Here is a 12064-nt window from a genome sequence, read left to right as displayed (position 1 = left end):
CCTGCCTCAGCCTCCCAAGTAGCTGGGACTACAGGCACCTGCCACCACGCCCGGCTAATTTTTTTATTTTTAGTAGAGACGGGGTTTCACCTTGTTAGCCAGGATGTTCTCGATCTCCTGACCTCGTGATCCACCCATTTTAAATGCAGTTCTAGATGACCTTCATTCAGGAGAGGCACTGAAGCAGATGAATAATTTGTAAGAATTCAATCTACCAGCCTTCAGGATGCAGCTGGACATGGCCCATCGTAGTCAGAAGTGAACCTAATTCTAGAACAGTGAAGAGAGTAATATACTGACTCACTGGTTGGTATTTTGTTTTCACTTTTAAATCGAACTGCTCACTTGAAACAAGAAGCTTGCTTTATTTACTCTGTGCTTGGAATCAATTTGAAGTAACTCAGCCTGAGTGTGTCTGAGGCATAAGTGGTATCACCCCAATCAGTGAACGTACTTTTGAAGCAGTTTTGCCTACACCCTCTTGAGTTTTCCAATTTCTCTTTTCTTAATTTCTGTCTCCATATTTCTCTTGTTCAGGATCCTCAACCTCAGCACTATTGGCATTTTTGGGGGCTGGATAATTTTTGGTTGTAGAGGGCTGTCTTGTGGCATCCAGGGCCTCTACACACCACCTGCCAGTAGCCAACTACCTTCCAGTTGTAAAGACCAAAAATGTCTTAAGATATTTCAAAATATCCTCTGAAGGGCAAAATCATCACCCTCTGTGAGAACCCATGGTGGAGGCCAAAAGAGAAGAGGTCCACAGATTGAATTCTGGGGATCCTCAGAGTTTGCGGATTGAGGAGATGAAGGGAAAGCAGCAAAGGAAAATGAAAAAAGAACAGATGGTGAAGTTGGAGAAGAAGCAAGAGAAAACAGAAAGGAAGGAAGTGAAGGAAGCATTGTAGGAAAGAAGGAGTTGCCATCTGTGTCAAATGCTGCTGCTAGCAGGCCATCTGGGTGGAAGACTGATACTTGACCATTGCTGCATAGAAACCTATCTTTATAGACATAACCCCAAAAACAGAGGAAGGATAAAACAACTGCATTGCCACATACAGGAAAACATAGTTGAAGTAGCCTGTAGTACGTATTTTAAGATTGGGATTAAGAGAATGGTTACAAACCAAGTAACCTTTGTTGTTGCAAAGGAGTGTTAAGAGATGGCAATTTAGGACTGTGGACAGTCAGAATAAATCGAATACATATTAGTAATTTTAGTAAATTGTATATTATACTAGAAATTCTGAACATGGGTACCTGGTTCATTGTAAAGGATACGGTAAGTCATGTGCTACTAAGAGTTCAGATGCTGATATTTGTGAGTCATATGTTAATGAGTTGCTTAAAGACAATCTCCATAAGAGTGTTGCTCTCGCCCTTTGGATTCTAAAATGCTTTCTTGAGTAGAGGGGAAGAACCTGGCTTTGGGGATGGCAAACCAGGAATAGACATGAAACATGTGCATCTGTAGGGGTCTCCTATGTGTTTTAGTAGAAGAATGGCTTTAGATCTTACGATTTAGTTTAATCCGCATGGTAAACAGAATAACAGTCCCTCAAAAATGTGCCCATCTTCTGTGAATATGTTACTTTATATAGCAAAGGACATGTTGCGGATGCAATTAGGTTGAGGAATTTGAGATGGTGAGATTATTCCAGAATATCTTTGGGCAGGGGACATCTAATCACATGGGTTGTTAAAATGGAAGCCTCTAGGCTGTGGCCCTGGATTATCTGGTGGGCCCATTATATTCACAGGGTTCTTAACAGGGAGTGGGGGGGCGGGGATCAGAGTCAGATAAGGTGACGTGACCATGGAAACAGCTTGGTGTGATGCATTTTGAAGATGGAGGAGGAGGCAGCCATGAGCCAAGGAATGTCAAGTGGACTCTAGATGTTGGAAGAGGCAAGGAAATGGATTCTGCCATAGAGCCTTCAGAAGAAATGCAACCCTGGTGACTCTTTGATTTTAGCCCCGTAAGACTCATTTCGGATTCTAACTTCCAGAACTGTAAGATAATACATTTGTTTTGTTAGAAGCCATTCAGTTTGTGAGAATTTGTTGTAGCTGTCCCCATTATCGGAGTTCTCAAAGCTAGTAGTGTCTGCAAACTTTATCCTCTTACGTCACAGAATGAGAGTTCAGATTTTGAAGGAGCAGTATGAAAGCCCCAATCAAAATGTTGCCATATTATTATTATTTCTGGAAGTTTTTTTTTGTAGAGACAGGTTCTCACCATATTACCCAGGCTGGCCTTGAATTCCTGGCCTTAAGCCATCTTCCCACCTTGGCCTCCCGAAATGCTGGGATTACAGGCATGAGCCATCATGCTTGGCCCTATATTATTATTTTTAAGAACAAGATGAAATTCAGAGTTCTTTCTTGGGTAATCGGGTGATAATCTCATAAGTAAAAACAATGTTTAAGTCATTTTCACTCATTACTAAAAATATATTTCTTCTGATTACTGCCAGTTTTTTCTCAAGCTTAATTTCTTATGTACATTTGATTTTGCTGACAAAATCAATTTATAAACTAGCCATGAGATCATCGTCACTGCCGAGATATTTTCTCTAATCCAGAAATAGTATTTGGGGTATATTTTCTCATTGCTTCCCCAGTTTCTTTTCAAAATTTATATTGAGGGAATCATTAGTGACAAGAGTATATTTATTTATCCAATAGTTAATGTGAAAACATGCCATGTTTTCCCCTTCATTTTATTTTCTAGCTTTTGGAATTTTCAGTTGTCTATGAGGTGATTTGGGGAAATGAAAACCCTATGTAAATATTAAGGTAGTGGTGTAACCTACAACAGAAATGGATTCTCCTTTGATGTAAATGTCAGTCCTTGAGCACAGAGAAAGTGCTCATAAACATGGATATGTTTATGCTTGTTTATATAATTGTGCAAGCTGTTATTTTTCTTGGTTTTGATTTAAATCTAGGAAAATTTTCAGTTTGAATTGGACTTAATCTTATAAACCTGAAATCCGGTTTTCAATGCATTGTGAATAATTATCTCCTTTTGACAGTGTTTTTTCACTTCTAGTTTTAGCCTCCAGCTCTGATAGGTCTATTAGTTATAAGACGTCCTAGGCTTCTTTAGGATAAAGACAATCAGGAAACAGGTTTTTATATTCAACTCTAAGTGTAGCCTGTTAGTTTGAAAGGGTGTTGGTCATCCATAGGGGAAGGATGAGTGGCTTCAGCGTTTGGGTCAGTTTTTAAAGAAGCCCAGCTGTACCATATGATCAGGAACTAATGACCTCCAAGTTCCAGTCATTATTTCTACATTTAGTAGAAATTAGAGGACCATCAGCCAGGAAGTTTTTAGCCAGGAATTCCTAAGCTGAAAAGTTTAGACTAGATGTCTAAGGTCTGTTCCAATCTTGAGATTCTATATGTCTAGGGTCATTAGGCCACTGGACTGGAAAAGAAGATCTAAAAAAAAGAAAAAAAAATGCCTACAGCTTTGACTGACATAGCCCATAATTGTACTTGTGTAACTTCAAGCCCAAGAAAATTTTGTATTTAGGAAAATAGATGATTAATGCTTCATTTATATTATAGAATAGATTTTTAAGGCTATAGGAGATAAAGTTTAGCTTGGTGACAGGAGAGTCACTCAACTACTCTTATTTAACAGGAGGCATTTCAGAATTATAGTACACTTTTTATATTACCATTATTGTTACACTTTTTTTTGTTTTCAAGGGATGGAGTCTTGTTATGTTGCTCAGGCTGGATTCACTGTCTCAAGCTCAAGGGCTTCTCCCACCTCAGCCTCCTGAGTAGCTGGGACTACAGGCGCATGCCATCATGCCTGGCTCATCATTATTATATTTTGAAATAATTTAACAAGTGAGCATTGCCTCATTGGAAATTAATATGCTACCTTTCTCTTAGAATGAAGAGTATTTCTTCAAGAAAATTAGTGCAATGAAATTGAATTGCCGCTGGAACCACCTTCTGAATTCTATTTCTACATGCTGCCTCTCTTATTCAGAAATTACTGTTTTAAATGGCCACAAGAGTTTTGTTTTACTATCACTAGATCGTTACCTGGAAATTCTCACCTGCAACAATCAATACTCTCAAACAAAACAGAAACTAGAAATTAATTTTTCATCATAGAGATCATTTTTAGTTTGTTTTCAGATGGGGATGGGAGATTTGTCTAAATAAGACCAATGACTTTTTGTTTTGTTTTTGGCTTTTTTTGAGACAGGGTCTCACTCTGTCGCCCACGGTGGAGTGGATGGGGCAATCATGCTCACTGCAGCCGCAACCTCCTAGGCCCAAACAGTCCTCCCACCCCAGTTTCTCAAGTAGCTAGGACTACAGGCATGCACCACTGCAGCAGACTAATTTTTAATTTTTTTGTAGAGATGGGGGGGGTCTCAGTATGTTGCCCAGGCTGGTCTCGAACTCCTGGGACAAGTAATATTCCCGCCTTGCCCTCCCAAAGCGTTGGGATTACAGGCGTGAGCCACCATGCCCAGTCACTGATATGTTTTCTGCCAGGTTTTGACTTGGGGGTGATGGCAAGCTTTCCTTTTTTTTTTTTTTTTTTTTTTTTGAGACGGAGTCTTGCTTTGTCGCCCAGGCTGGAGTGCAGTGGCACAATCCTGGCTCGCTGCAGCCTATGCCTCCCAGGTTCACGCCATTCTCCTGCCTCAGCCTCCTCAGTAGCTGGGATTACAGGTGCCTGCCACCACGCCTGGCTAATTTTTTTTGTATTTTTTTAGTAGAGACGGGGTTTCACCGTGTTAGCCAGGATGGTCTCCATCTCCTGACCTCGTGATCTGCCTGCCTCAGCCTCCCTAAGTGCTGGGATTACAGGCGTGAGCCACTGCACCCTGCCGGCAAGCTTTACTCTAAGGAGATAAAAAATTGAATGGATTTTAATTCTTTTGTTTTTATTTTCGTTTTTGAGATGGAGTCTTGCTCTGTTGCCCAGGCTGGAATGCAATGGTGTGATCTTGGCTCACTGCAACCTCTGCCTCCCAGGTTCAAGAGATTCTCCTGCCTTAGGCTCCTGAATAGCTGGGATTACAAGCATGTACCACCCACACCCAGCTAAGTTTTTGTTTTTTTAGTAGAGAGGGGGTTTCACCATGTTGTCCAGGCTGGTCTTGAACTCCTGATCTCAAGTGATCCACCCCCCTCAGCCTCCCGAAGTGTTGGGATTACAGGCATGAGCCACCACACTCAGCCCAGATTTTAATTCTTTGTTTGATTTTGCTAACTAGAGCAGCAAGGACAGTCTACAGTCTTTGGTTCTAACTTCAAAACTGATTTTTTCTGATCAGTTTTATTAAGCCATATCTACTGAAACAAAAAGTATTCTTGTACCTCTCTAAGATGCAATGCTTTAGGATTGAAACTGACAATTCTCTGAGCTGCAAACATCAACTCAACTGAAATAATGCTGTGATTAGCCTAGCGGTTTGCTATCTTTTACTATGAACAGGAAAATGTTCATTCCTAAAGGTGATCCCATCTGATGGTTCCTGTGAAGAGCCGCAGTTCACACACACACTTCAGTGCATTGATCGAGAGATCAGGAATTCAACTTTTGCCACATCTGCCCTCAGGGATAGAAATAATGCATACCAAGTTTCTCTGTGAACATCTTTTTAAATTCTGTCTTCCTTCCCAGCTCAAAGACTTTCAGTACCCTTCATGACTTCATCCAGCAGTTCTCTATCCATTTTTCTGGGGGCACAAGTTATTACTTCCCCATCTCTCACCCATGGGACATGATGGGGTATGTGTGATTTAGTCTTTTGTTTATTTAAGAAGAAAAAGAAGAAAGGAAAATTAAGCCATACATTTCAGTCCTGTACTTTAATTAGTAGTAACAAATTACTGGGCACATGCCTCACAACTTACTGCAAACTTGAGGTGCAGATACAGCCCGAACTCTGCTGCAGTTTTCAGAACGTCACACAACCCAACTTTAGCCCGCATCTCCAAACAGGCTTTCTACCATACCCAACCCACAGCATCTGGTATGACAGACTCCCGGTTTAGCTCACACCTAACTCCATTGCCTATTGCTACTTGCCCTTTGCCCATCCATCCAAAACCTTCAGGGTCCACTCTTAAATCTTCCACAGCATTTTCTCATGACAATAGTCTCCTTCCTTAGCTCTTTATAAAACATTATCTGTAACACACATTTGCTACTGACCCCCTATATAACCATGTGTTATCATGTAAATTTTTCTGTCTTTCTAGCTAGATTAGCAGAGGCAGAATTTACTCTCACATAAGGATCCTTTTTTCATTCAATGTCTTAATAACCATACTGCAAAGGAATACAATAAGTTTATTAAATTTCTTGGCCATGGCTTAAACCTAACAGAAGAAAAAAAAAACTGAAAGGTTTATTGAATTTTGAATGGATGGGTGGATGTCAACATTTTCATCAGCTACTGAAAAAAAAAAAAAGGAATTCTAAGGAAACAAAGGGAATTGGTAACCTGCCGATTTAAGTATTAAAGAGTTTTTTTAGATGTGCAGTTTTTTCGTTTTAACATTTTGAGAGTATTTTCTCCCCCAAAATCTTATGTCCAGTTGTAATACAAAAACAGAATGCACCAAGATTTTTTAAAAGGTGACAAGGGAGGAAAAAGATAAGTTTACAGATGTATACAAGGAATTTCTATGTTCAATCTGCTTCTAAGAGGGGTATACTTTCCTGGAAAGGGATGTGTAGCCATGTTATTGAATCTTGTGGACTAAATGTAACTCTACTTTGCTTATGGCCTACTTCAAGGATAGAAAAACTAAAAACTAGTTCTCACACCTTTTTTTAAAAAATAGATGAGGAGAACCTGTGATCTCTAAATTAGTATCTGGAGGGGGAAGCAAAAAGGTAAAGTGCTTACAACTCAAAGAAGCTCGGAAATCACACCTTATTTGGTATCCTTGGTCATACACAACAGCTTGGAATAAGAATAAGGAACCTTTACCTTAGTTATGGCTTTGTCTTGCAATTGTAAAGCCACTTTTCATTTGTATCAATTACGGGCATATTTTCATGATTATTCACAAAATTGTTTGTCAGAATTTCTGGGCATATAGTTAATTTACTTACGAATAAAACCTCCTGGCCAGGTGTGGTGGCTTACATCTGTAATCCCAGCACTTTGGGAGGCTGAGGCAGGAGGATTGCTTCAGTCCAGGAGTTGGGGACCAGTCTGGCCAACATACTGGGATCCCATTTCTGCAAAAAAATTAAAAGAATCAGGCGCACCTGTAGTGCCAGCTACCCAGGAGGCTGAAGTGGGAAGATCGCTTGAGCCCTGGAGGCTGAGGCTGCCGTGAGCCATGATCACACCACTACACTCCAGCCTAGATGACAGAATGAGACCTTGGCTCGAAAAAAAAAAAAAAAAAAATCTGCGGAAAAATTTCCATTATTTTTAACGTAAAAGAAAAATGCCTATATGAAGTCTTGCAGAATCCTTAAGAATGTGGCAGAATTAAGCCCTGGATAGGACTTCAAGAAACCTCAGGATCCCTCTCAAGAAAATCTTATTTTCTTATCAAATTATAACCACCATAGACATACATTAAATGTCATATTGGCAAAAAGTAGTGTTATTTCCTCTAGTCTCTGGGTCCCTACTTTATTTGTATCCCTAAAATCACTTTCAGAACCATAAGTTGTTTCCTGACTTCAGTCAGCAACTGAACTACAAGAGGACTCTTAAAAGAGGAGGGGGGTGCACCAGTTGGCATTCTGTCTCAGCGTCAGACTCTTCACCTTAGAACATGAAAACTTTCCCTGCACTAGGTAGATAGGTATCAGCTGAACTGGGCGGTGCCCTTTTCATTTTTTCCCCTCACTGCTTTTTACTTTCCCATCTCCTTGTACCTCACATGTGTACAGTAGCCATAATGAAGGCCATGTAGATACGACATGAAAGAGCCAGGAGGGAGCTCAGGCCAGCTTCCCAAGCTATTCATTAGCAATTATCCTATGTTGAAATACTACCCACATAAACATTTCTTCATTAGCAAATAAACTAGTTTGACTCTTGGGGTATAGAAATCTTGATGTGAATGCTAAGGAGACTCAAGCTAAGCACTGGTTTCAGTGAAATCCCACGAGTTTAAAAAAACATGTATTTCAATTTATGCATGCTTTTTCAGAAATGTTAATGGGTAGAGCAAGAAATACAAATCATAAGTGAGAACTTGCTCAGCTACTCTGGTAAGAATCAAAAAAGCATGTCCTAGGAATGCTTTGGAACAAGATAGTATGATAGAGAAATTCAGATTTCTAAGGATAGATCCACTATTCATTTTTATTAATTATGGAATAATTTCCATTGTTCATCTTGATGACAGAAATAGAAGGGTAAAAAGGATAAATATAAGCTTGACAGAATTAAAGCACATCAGTATTTCATTTGGGTTGTCTTTATTTGGTTGGTCACCTGGTAATCATAACTCCTGAATCACCACCCTGAAAAGTACTTATTAAGTACCTATAATTATGGGTTGTGCTATATGATGCACATTTAAAATTTATTAAACAAGAAGAGTCCATGCTATCTCAAAATGACTGATTATCTAATAATAAAACAGTATAGTGTTACCATTATACCCAAGTATGGAGGCCTGCCAGTATACGAAGTATTACCACAGAACCATTAGGAAAGCAATCTATCCACATTAAAAACTAAGCGGGCTAGTGGCAAACCATTATTCATCTTGAATATAATTGAACTTTACCGGAGAGATGCCAGAAAGGAAAGGCAATTTTAATTCATTTAAATAGTCCTGTTCATTAAAGAAAATCTTACCTTCTTCTAAGCAATATGGAAAACAAATAGTACATTCAACCATAAATGACAACTCAGTTAAAGAGGTAATTGTTAATGCTTAGGCAACTCCCACTTATAGCAGATGCTTAGGTTTAATTCTAAACTAACCCCAAGGATTTGAATTTCACTACAGTAAAAGATTTCTGTGCATGCAATGAAAAACTTACTTTGATCACAGCACTCAAACCGATTCCCATTAACTACCTGTGACCCTGATATAGCTTATACAATTATTTTGTGTTTACCTACCTGCTTGACCACAGCCATGACAATGTTGGATAGTGTTGACCATTGTAGCATGCAGCTGTGTGACTGTGAGTGACTATTGTCATCAGGTTCCCTATTCTCTTTTCTGTCGAAGGAGGAAATCGGGCTCCACCTCTAAGGTTCCTTGCTTGCAATTATCAAGTTCTATGATTCTGTACTGACTGACTTCGTTGCCTTAGCTGTTGAATTGCTTTGTAAATAGAGCTCTTGTGGAAAAGTGAATGGCCCTTGCTGGGAAGTGAGCAGTGCATTAGGATTAATTCTCATTTTAGAAGTTAGGAAACTGGAGAAAAAATACATAGGGAAGATTTTTTATTCTTTTCTTGGTTCTTGAGGCATTACTTTTCCCTTTATGGCTAGAATGATAGGATTGTATGAAGATATTCATTTAACTTGGTTTATGATTGCAAGTAATACAGTTAATACAACCATAATCAGAATCTCAATTATGTTGAATGGGTAAGATAAATAATGATAATTTTAAGGAAATGTCTTCCGTGGTATATGTATAATTAATTTCTGTTCTCAAAGAAGCAAAGATGGTTTGGATGAAAGTTTCCCAGACTCAGAAAATATGACAGTAGAAACATGAAGATGGGAAATTCTTCTTCATCTTTTCACAGTTACACAATGTTCTACACATTATGCAATGATTATGTAATTCAACAGGACAGCTTAAGGAATTTTTACAGCTTATAAGATAACACATCAAGTACCCCTTTTTCTTCTGAAAGTTTACCACAAGAACAGGAAAATCTAGGGCTACTTTACCTCTAAGCCTGTTTATTTATGAAATAAAGATAATACTTTACCTGCACCATGAGGATTAAATAGTAAAGCTTTTTGGCATTATGTCTACCCATAGGAATCACTCTATAAATCATAATGTGATTATTGTCACTTATTACCTTTATAAATTAGAAAAAATGTATATACTTTTTCAGATTACTATCACCTACATTAACTTGGTAGAACTTTATTTTTCTTTAGTCTTTGCTTATATATGCATAAACAGAAATAGTGATTGTGACTCTTAAGTAATTTAATTCCATGCCCTTGTAATTTCCAGAGGAGAAATAAAGCAATATATAATTTATGGCCAAAAGTACTTTCTTCCTGAAATGTCCAGTAGTTAAAGTTTCCACAAAATTGTTTCACTGAAGTATAGAAATAATCAATGTCTTTCTGGGGGAAGAAAATGTATCATAATATTTTTCTGAATATTTGACTTTAGTTATTAATGTATTACGGGGAAAGTACAACTTTCTATTAGTGTTTACTGCCTGTTTACTGTACACAGATGCCTAATTATTTTCCCCATCAGAAAATTTGATAGGACAAGACCACGTTCATTCAACAGATATTTATTGAGCACCTACTGTGTTCCAGGTCTTGTGGGCCCAAGAGAAGAGTCTATAAACCTCAGTGAAAGTGATTTATTCAACATTTACTTATGGGTTGATTTCTGGAATCATTGCTTTATTTGGTGGTATTCACTAAGTCGGTCACTTGCATTCATTTACATAGGAATGCTGCTTGTGTAAATAGCAAGGTCCCTTATCAGTCAGCATTACATGTCAGCATAAAGGGAGAAAACACGAAGCATTTTACAAATAATACTCTTTAGGTGAACACATTTTGCTTTTGATATTATGTTTTGTAACTTATTTCTCAACCCTTTCCTTATTGATCTAATTGAATAGGGAAGACCCATTTTAAGAGAAACATTGCTTTCTCAGGAAACATGCTCAACTGTTTAAATTATTTATAAGGTTTCTGTTGCTTTCAGTCGAATCATAGTTCTATTATAGAAGTTTGTGGATTTTTGCTTTTGAATTTATCTTTTGGCATTATCAGTACTGTTGTCAGAGGCATTTGTACCAGAGTGACTTTATCTTGAATAGGGGCTAAGTAAAATGAGGCTGAGACCTACTGGGCTGCATTCCCAGGAGGTAAGGAATTCTTAGTCACAGGATGACATAGGAGGTTGGCACAAGATACGGGTCACAAAGACCCTGCTGATAAAACAGGATACGGTTAAGAAGCTGGCCAAAACCCAGCCAAACCAAGATGGTAACACAAGTGACCTCTGATCATCCTCACTGCTTATTATATGCTAATTATAATGCATTAGCATGCTAAAAGACACTCCCACCAACACCATGACAGTTCACAGATGCCATGGTACAGTATACAGTCTAAAAAGGGAAGGAACCCTCAGTTCCGTTCCTGGGGAAATCCCCGCCCCTTTCCCCGGAACACTCATGAATAATCTACCCCTCGTTTAGCATGTATTAAAAAACCCATAAAAGTAGCCAGCCAGCAGTCCTCAGGGCTGCCTATGGAGTAACCATTCTTTTATTCTTTTGCCTTTTGAGATGGAGTCTCAAAAATCGCAGCTCATTGCAACCTCTGCCTTCTGGTTTCAAGCAATTCTGCCTCAGCCTCCCGAGTAGCTAAGATTACAGGTGCCCACCACCATGCCTGGCTAAATTTTGTGTTTTTAACAGAGAGGGAGTTTTACCATGTTGGCCAGTCTGGTCTCAAACTCCTGGCCTGAAGTGATCCACCCACCTCTGCCTCCCAAAGTGCTGGGATAAAAGGCGTGAGCCACCACACCCACCCAAGATAAAATTTTAAATGGCTATCTTGTTCCAAGACACAACCTTGTCACCAAATAGTTCCAATAAAAAAACACTTCTTTTTAAAATTCATGTATGTATCTAAATTGGCTCAACAAACTCTAAAGAATAAAATTATTTCTCTCAGTGAAAAGACTACTTTTTGTACTTCAATGCTATGTTGTTGAAATTTCAGTCCTAGAGCCTACAAAGGAAATATATCTATCCTGACACGATACTTAATATGTTGGTTAAAATGCTGGAAGACCTGAGTTGTCAAGGGAGATTCCAACAGAACACTAGTTTGCCATGTGGACTAGACTCCCT

At 38.8% G+C, this 12064-nt stretch overlaps 1 protein-coding gene across 2 annotated transcripts in view; it reads left to right on the top strand.

Annotated features, from left to right (window-relative positions):
* ELOVL6 (ELOVL fatty acid elongase 6) overlaps positions 1 to 12064 on the top strand; it is a 151045-nt gene that overhangs the window by 82062 nt on the left and 56919 nt on the right. The window lies entirely within an intron of this gene.

The sequence above is a fragment of the Gorilla gorilla genome, chromosome 3, assembly GCF_029281585.2.
Source record: "Gorilla gorilla gorilla isolate KB3781 chromosome 3, NHGRI_mGorGor1-v2.1_pri, whole genome shotgun sequence".
In the NCBI taxonomy this organism is placed as follows: domain Eukaryota; kingdom Metazoa; phylum Chordata; class Mammalia; order Primates; family Hominidae; genus Gorilla; species Gorilla gorilla.
The sequence above is the reverse complement of the archived record's forward strand: the minus strand, read 5'-3'. Positions and strand labels throughout refer to the sequence as shown.